An 8,980-nucleotide genomic window follows, 5' to 3' on the forward strand; every position below is an offset into this window, starting at 1 on the left:
GACCTCAGTGACAGAGTAACTGTTGCTCTAGGGTCTGCTACTTCGTAGGCCTGCCCGCAAGACTGGAGGTGAACTTCAGTATGGATTGTGGTGGGCAAGCCTTCAAGGTGAACCCACACTTGCCACTGCTAGGGTCCACCTGCTGGTGCTAACACACCAGGGCTTTTCTGGTGCCTTCTAAGGTCTGGCATGGGAATGTGCTCCCTCAGGAGAGTGGTCTGGGGGACTGTTGATGAAGGCTGAACCTGGTTCCCCAGTTCTAAATTTAGCAGCTCTTCCCCCAGTGCTACATCTGCTCCATCACTGAACACCACTGCCCCTCTCAGCCGATTAGGAGCTGAGGGGCTTTGTGGGACTGGGAGGCAGTGTACTAGTCTGGCGGACATCTTGGAGAGGCAGGCTTGCTAGTCAGCAGACTAGGCTTTCTGCTTCCCGAGGGCGGGCATTATAAATCCAGACGGGGATGCCCACGCCCAGCGGACGCGCCTACCCCGCGCCGAAGGAGCACCTAAGGAAAGCCCGTCTGCGCCCGTCCGCGTCCCGGAGGCGGACGGTGGTAGTCGGGCTGATGCTCCTTGGGTACACTCCTCGGGGAATATACTCAGGTATTCCTCAGCTTGCCTCTTAGGCTTAAGAGGAAATTTTAATGGAGGGTGTTTAGGTAGATACCACTGCTCCAAGAGCAACATTCACTGCCCTAAATGTGGGTGGATTCCAAATAAGGGTTTAATTTATAGAGCCCCTATGGAACGGGACCTCCAGTGTGCAATGGAGAGTGGTAGGGGATCCCCTGACAGCAACTTTACATGCGCGCTGCTGAATACGCGGTCCGTGAGCAAACATGCCCTGAACCTTTTCAACCTTTTATCAGACTGCCAACCCGTATGCCTTTTTCTGACGGAGACTTGGTTGGGTGAGCTTTCCGGCCCGGACACTGCCAACGCCCTTCCCCCGAATTATTTTATGATTAGGAAAGATAGGTGAGTTGGCAGAGGTGGAGGAGTGGCCCTGGTGATAGATAGGCGATACAAATGCTCCGCTGTCCCGACGGATGATATTTATGGGGCAGAGGCTTTGGGCTTCTGCCTGACTCTCTCACCTTACCAATCCTGTGCAGGACTGCTCGTTTACAGACCCCCAGGTCCTATCGGGGCCTTTCATGAGGAGCTGCATACTGCAATATCATCTCAGAGTGTAAAGTTTAAACACTGCCTACTGTTGGGCAACTTTAACATTCATATGGATCAGGCAGATGCAGCTGATACCATGAAATTATCTGACACTACCAAACCATTAGGCTTATTGCCCTATCTTGTGTCCCCTACCCACAACAAGGGCCACACCCTTGATCAAATATTCTCTACTGTCCCTATTGTAACAGCAGTGCCTAAGCCAGTGCTGTGGTCTGATCACATGCTGGTGTGTTTTGATATTTTGGGTAAATCCAGGAACACGAGGAGGGGTCCTGGCCATCAATCTCAACCCCCGCGGGCTTTGGGTCGGATATCGGTTGATATGGTGACGCAGCACCTAAAGGCACATCCGTGTGAGCTCAGGGGCAGCCTAGAGGATGATTTAGAGCGCTTTCGAATATGGCTGGTGCAATGTCTCGATGAATTAACACCTCCCCTAGTGGGGCATAAGAACTCATCACGGGCCTCAGCGCCGTGCTTTACGCCGGCACTTAACATCAGTCGGAGGCATTACAAGAAGGCTGAAAGAGCATGGCGATCGAATTATGAAGAGTCTTGCAAAGTAGCTTACAGACAGTGTGTTAATGCCTATCATAAAGAAATCTACCTGGAAAAGAAGGCTTACTTTGCCAGAAGGATTGATGAGGCAACTAATACTAGCAAAGAAATCTTCACGATCATGAAGGAATTTACTTCTCCGGCCTCGATGACAACCAAGTGCTCCTTTTCGGAGCCATGGGTCTCTGAATTAGCCGGCTTTTTCGTCAATAAAATTCATAACATTCAGACCTCGTTTATGCTGGCTGCTCCTGGGGAGGTCAATAATGTCGCCCCTTTCTCTTTTCCAACTGGAGTGGATAGATCCATGCTGTCTGAGTTTCCGCCCATCGATCCTAAGACTTTGCTGGATTTCGTATCTAAGATGAAATCTGGTTCCCCGTTGGACCCCTGTCCCGCTAAGTTCTTAACCAAAATTGCGCAGGCCATTAACCCAATCAATAATCCTATTTTAAATCACTCACTCGAGGTGGGGGTGGTGCCGCAGGCATTGAAACAGGCACTGGTTTTACCTCTTTTGAAAAAAACGACTCTTGACCCGAAGAGCCATGCTAATTACCGACCCATCTCCCTGCTCCCAGTCTTGGCCAAGGTCGTGGAAAAGCATGTTCAAGCTGCTCTTTCGGACTTTGTAGAGACTCATGGTGTCCTTCACAAGACTCAGTCGGGATTCAGGGCCAATATGAGCACTGAAATGGCACTGTTGGAGGTATCGGAGGCCATCAAGGAGGTTCTTGACGGTGGGGGAAAGGCACTGCTGGTGATGCTAGACCTCTCGGCGGCGTTTGATACCGTCCCTCACAACCGTCTCCTAGCAATACTCTCGGAGATTGGGGTGGAGGGGACGGTGTTCAGATGGTTTGAGTCCTTTCTTTCGGACCGCCAACAGACAGTCTGGGCCCCTCCGTACTCAGCCGCGGTGCCGCCTCTGGAGGTGGGAGTTCCCCAGGGATCTATTCTGAGCCCTACTCTTTGTAATATCTATATGTCCCCTTTGGCGTCGCTGGCTCAGTCTTGTGGTGCCCAGATTGTCTCTTATGCCGATGACACACAGCTCCTCTTCACCTGTGGAAAGAACATAGATTTTAATGGAGAACGGATTAAGAACTGCCTGGATACCATCTTTGCTTGGTTCCAACTAAACCAATTGAAGTGTAACTCCGATAAATCGGAGGTCCTTTTTTTGGCTGTCTTCCGGACCCTGACTTGAAATCGTGGTGGCCGGCAGATATGTTTCCTCCGGCCGCGGACACTTCAGTTGCAAAAAATCTGGGAGTGAAGATGGATAATGGGCTCACCTCCAAACCTCAGATTCTGGGCTTGGTTGAGCAATGTTTTGGCTTGCTCAAAATGTTGAAGAAATTTCTTCCACTCCTATCTATTTCTCATAGGAGGACGATTGTTCAAGCCCTGATAGGATCCAGATTGGATTACGCGAACCTGCTCTATCTCGGCCTCCCTGACTATCTTCTGTCCCGCCTGCAGGTGGTGCAGAACTCTGCGGCGCGGGCAATATTTGGTCTCGGCCGGAGATCCCACGCCACGGGGCTCCTGAAATCCCTTCACTGGTTGCCCATTCGAAAGCGTATTGTTTTTAAAACCCTTACTCTCGCGTTCAAAGCTTTGCATGGTAAGGGTGCTCGCTATCTGAGAAACAGGATTGGCTTTCACCATCCTGCCAGAGCCCAACGCTCAGCTTCATTGGCACTGGTCACGACCCCGGCTATCCGACGTGCCCGAACCGGAGGTCGCTCCTTTAAACATCTGGCGCCTAAGGCCTGGAATGCCTTACCAGTGTCACTAAGGAAGATGGACAATCTACTGTCATTTAGAAAAGAGCTCAAGACCTGGCTGTTTTGCCAGTAATTCCATCTGCGTCTTTCGTTCTGTGCCTCTTTGGGTCTGACAGCGCCGGGACACTCTGTTTGAGTAGCTGAGCGCTCTACAGAACCCCATTTAACATTAACATAACATTAACCATACTGCCCCACTGAGACAAACTCATACTGCCTTCAGCTACAATCCAATTTGACCTGCTATAAATAACTGGATGCGACTCAATTCAAATTACACACTAGGCAAGAGCAATATGCTGCCTAAAAGAAAAGGTAACAACATCCTGGAAAAAGCAAACACTCATAAGGAATGAAAGATTTAACAAAGCATGTAAAATGTAAGCAGGAACATGGTGAACTTAACGCTTTTACAGTCATTATTCAGAAATAAACAAGTATTTTTGCCTGAAAAGTTAAGGACATAACTACAGGGCCCAGAAAGGACCCATTTCAATGTCCACTGCTTATATGCTTACAAAACGTAAGCAGGATGGTTTCAAAAGACCACATTTATGAACACAAAGCCGCCGTACACATTTCGTTTTCCAATCCACCCATCAACCACGTATTGCAGTGCCAACAGGCAGGGCCGGTCCAAGGATTTTCGGGGCCCTGGGCAAAAGGGAATGTGGGAGGCCCCTGAAATCTACATTAGTGACACCTTCTGATCTCGGGGAAGCTGCTTTGTGCAGACTCCACTTGGGCCGCAACTCCTCTTCTCAGCCACCCCAAGCAACTCTTGTACAGCCCATTTCGAACTGAAGGTGTGAGAATTGCTTGGGGGCTGAGTTAAACCTGTGTGGGCTAAAGTGCTGACAATGTCTCTGAACTGGCTGCCTGAGAGGTGTACCCTCCCCTAGGCCTTCCCACACCATCCCTTAGAGGCTCCAGGAGGGGGGGCCCCCTCCCATGAGCCCGTTTGTGAAGCATTTCTTTCACTCTGATCGGCAGACATACACGAGGACTAGTGGGGTGTTAATTGCCATTGTGGGGGGCCCCATCCTGGCAGGCAGAGTGCCAGGCCCTGGGCAGCTGCCCACACTGCCCATGCCTAGCGCCAGCCCTGCCTCCAGGTAGTGTGATGTATTTACTATGGGTACTGTATCGATCCCCCTAATTCTGACCCTTGTCTGGTTAATAATTAACTAGCAGCCATTCAACTGCACAAAAACCCGTTATCTGATTAACCATACAACGGCACAGACGCACGTTATCTGATTAGGTCATAGCGCGTGCCATCTCATTAGGCGAGCACTATTTCTCCAGCCCCCTAATAGGCATACGGAGTTCTCAAAACAAATCAAACCTACAGCGACCTGGGAAATCCCCGCAGCCATTGTTTTGATTTCACCGAGAACTTCAGTAAAGAATGTGCGAACGATCAGTTCGTATGACATCCTTATTGACGTATTTATGCCCATCCTTACGTCAATCTCGGCACCTTTCAGGTATAAATATTACCGACATTGCCTTAAGCAAACACACGCGGTGGTGACGAGATTGGAGCAGCGAGACTTGCCGAGGAGCCCAGCTGACAGCGAGGCCCACAGACGCTGCCGCTCCTTTCTGGCGCGCTGAGAAGGAGACACTGCCTTTTCTCCTGCCGAGAAATCCAGCTCCGGGGCTTCCAAGCCGCCCTCGCAGGCAGCTGGAATATCAAGACCTGAGATAGAGATACCAGCCCTCCAGCCTTCTAAATCCCAGGTACAGAACTGAGTAACCCCTTGAAGAGAATTCTCGAAGCAGACCCTTGGCCAAGCGAACTTAACTTAAACTGCTACTTATCTACTCCCCTCCCACGTATTAGGCTTAGGTCAGGTACACCGGGGTAGGCGTAGTTAGAAGCACCAGTTGAGTACGATTAGTCAAATGTATATATGTATGTATCTATTTTATCTATTTTAAAGTATCATATGGCTAAGAAACCATATCAATGCTTTTACAGTATTATTCTATAATTCTGTTTTTACTGTATGCACTTTACTTAACTATAAGTATTGCAATAATAGCGATTCATTTCTCTTGTACGAGAAAAGAGACTGATCAATAAGTAACATCTTTTATTGAACACGCCCGTCTCTTCCTTTTCTCTACAATCTGGTGAAACTAAGAATGCACTGAACTGACTGAGTAAAATAAGTTGTCTTTTGTTTTCACACGACTCTAGAGATACACTCTTGATTAGGGGAGAGCAAAGTTGTCATGTTCTATGGTTGTCAGAAACTAAATCCCTTCTTGTCTATCCAGGGAGGTTAAACTCCTCCTTGTCTATTCGAGAAAGTTTCTAGTGAACTCTGAGCTAGCTGGCAAACATTAAACTTTAAGTCTAATATCGTCAGTAGAAGACCTAGCTAACCTCTGTCCTAGGTCTATACTATTGAAGATATTATTCCAATGCGCAGAGCCTATTGGGATAATAGGAACTACACTACATGGCGCCCAACGGTTTGGATAGGCGATAAAACTAACGCAAGACATTAGAGTAACTCAGTCGTGCTTTTTCACACAGAGCCCTTTTTTCCCATAATACTCCAAAGACGTCTGGAGTGGGTGAAAGGTTATATCCGCCAAACTTCGTAGGAGGAGACTCCTATGTATGGTACTTGGTTTATTCAACGTTGAAGGATACACTGTTCCAAAATATTGTGCATCTAATCGTTGTTTCCATAGAAACCTGATCTGCAAATAACCAAAATAACCTTCTAGTCGGTAAAATGACAGAAAGTGAAGAAGAAAGGGAGACAATTAGAGTAGCAGCTCAACTCCTAGCGGATGACAATAGTCTCCTACACCAAGACCCGGATGCAATACTAATCCCGGTCAACATAAGAAAATCTATAACTTTAAAACTTATAGAAAATGGGCTGACATCGAGAGGTGGTACAGTCATATTCATAATTGAGGCACACGAATATCGGCAGACAGAGGTATTCTATTCATGGATAAACTTTCCAGCAGCAAACGCTGTAACAAAGGACTTCCACTATTACAAAATAGAGGAACCTCCTAATGAGTACACTCCTTTCGAGGAGGTGGAAATACCACTCAAATACCAAGAGCACCTGCTCTTGTTTAATGGCGCCCTAAAACATAATAATCACATCACCAGGCTTGGTCCACTAGGTAGACCAGGAGCAACGTGGCCGGTCCTAGCCGGATACACACCACATCCAGACATTGAAGAAATGCCTGCACCAGATCTTTTAGCACAGCTAAAACAATTAATTAAAATACATAGACAATTAGTCCAATATGTAATGCGGACTTCAACAGTCCAACCAGCTATTAAAAATCCACAGCTAACCCCTCACCAGGGGAACATAAATAAAATTACACCACAGAACATACAGTCCTGTCTAGGTAAAGTACCCGCAAAACGGGAACAAATTCCATTCTGGTTAGCACAAAAAATTACTCAAATAGAGGCAGTGTTCCCGGATACCACCTCTGTTGAGAAACACAGGATTCTGACTATCTGTCTTCCAATGGGAATCGCACCACATGTGGAGGACTGTGACACTTGGGGTACAGTCTTTGCTTCCATTTACACAAAAACACATGGTGTTCCATCCATGTCAGTAATACCAGATGTGTTAAAACAGATTCAAAATGAATACGGTCCAGAACCTGCTTTAACTCTTGGTATGAAACTACTAAAAGACTTCAAGCAGGTCTCTGCAATATTACTAGCCAACATAAAAGGAGAAGCAGCAAATGTGGCGATCCGCCAAAGGTTGAAAGAGACAAATATAGCAGACCAACCATCTGAAATTGCCAGAATCATAGAAAAGTCCTATGAGGAACTAGGAAGAGATAGTTTGGGTGAAATACCGGTGAAACCCCAACTAATTGAAAGTCCTGAAAAGGTATTTATTAAAAATAATCTAAACACTCAAAAGAAGAGCTGGGATGGAAATAAACAATCCAATCCTAAAGAAAAAAGATTCCAATCCAGAGGAAGGTCTCCTCGGCGGAGAGAAAGATCTCCGGACCAAGGACGCAAGTCTCCCCAGAAACGAGCCCTCTGTGAAAAAATACAACCTTAGAAATAGGGATAATATAAAGAAACCTGATAGATATCAAGATATTGATACACGTCCCTCTCAATCTTTTCAGACTTCCTCGCAGAAATCGGAAAGAAGAGGACGATCAGAACACAGGGAAGAGCACGTCAAGTCCAAAGACAAGGAACCTGCTCATCCAAATAAAAAATTACAGTTTCCAAAGAAGAAGGTAAACGTAAACGTAAAACGTAAACGTGGTTACTTATATAGCGCACGTATCACCCCCGCAAAGGGGTCTCACGGCGCTTGCTTAGGGAACCCGTCCTGGTATTCCCCTGTGAGATAACCCCGGCAGGGTATCTACAAGGTGAAAGCCAGGCATCCCGCCGCGAGGGGCTGTAGTGGAGATTAAGCAAGCTATTGCCCAGAGTCGCAGAGTGTGAACCCGTGAGTCGAGTAGGCACCGAAGCGAGAATTATCGAGTCCGTGGAATTTTTTAGCCCAAGACCCGCCGTGGCGGGGAATTGAACCCTGGTCCAGGACCGATCTCAGCTTCCAGGTCTGCCGTCTCTAACCCCTGAGCCACACTTCTCCACTAGCCAGTATTAAAGTAATCAACCATGCCGAGAATACTGAGGACACAGCTGAAAAACGGAGAATGGGCTCAGACAATGCTAGACAGCGCAGCAGAAGTGAGCATAGCTCGCAAGATCCTTACAAATCATCTGGAGACAGTGGACACGAATGAATACATTCAGGTGGAAACTGCGGATACCAGAGTTAGCAAACCTCACAAAATATATGAAATAACATTGCGTATAGAGGGGGATAAGACTAGAAAAATAAGGGGTCTCTTTTGGGATAATCTCTCCAAGGGCTATGACATCCTTCTAGCTGAAAGAGACTGGCCACCAGAGTTTGTCAGGGAGTGCCCTCATGGCGAAGAAATAATTATGCCTGCCTTCTCTAATCATATTCCAATTCATAAAAACTAGCAAGAAAGTGGGCAGTAGCCCAAGCTCCTGCATTATATAAAAACCATGTGGGATGGGATGAGGACTCTCCTCCTCACAAAATCCAGTTAAAATCACAACCTACTGCACAGAGGCAGTACCCAATTAAGCAAGAAGCAAAAAAACAGGTAAAAGAGATCCTAGATCAACTTGAATACCAGGGGGAGATTGAAACTTGCACCTCGCAAATGAACAATCCTTTGTTTCCTGTCTCCAAACCAGATAATTCATATCGTCTTGTTTTGGACTACAGACACCTTAACTCATGTTGCAAAACCTTTGCAGTACAAAACTCGCATAGTGCTGCACTAATGAATAACATAGTGCGCAAAAAATACAAAACAACATTAGACATCTCTAATGGATTCTTTTGTCAA

Source organism: Lissotriton helveticus, chromosome 1_1, assembly GCF_964261635.1.
Source record: "Lissotriton helveticus chromosome 1_1, aLisHel1.1, whole genome shotgun sequence".
Classification (NCBI taxonomy): domain Eukaryota; kingdom Metazoa; phylum Chordata; class Amphibia; order Caudata; family Salamandridae; genus Lissotriton; species Lissotriton helveticus.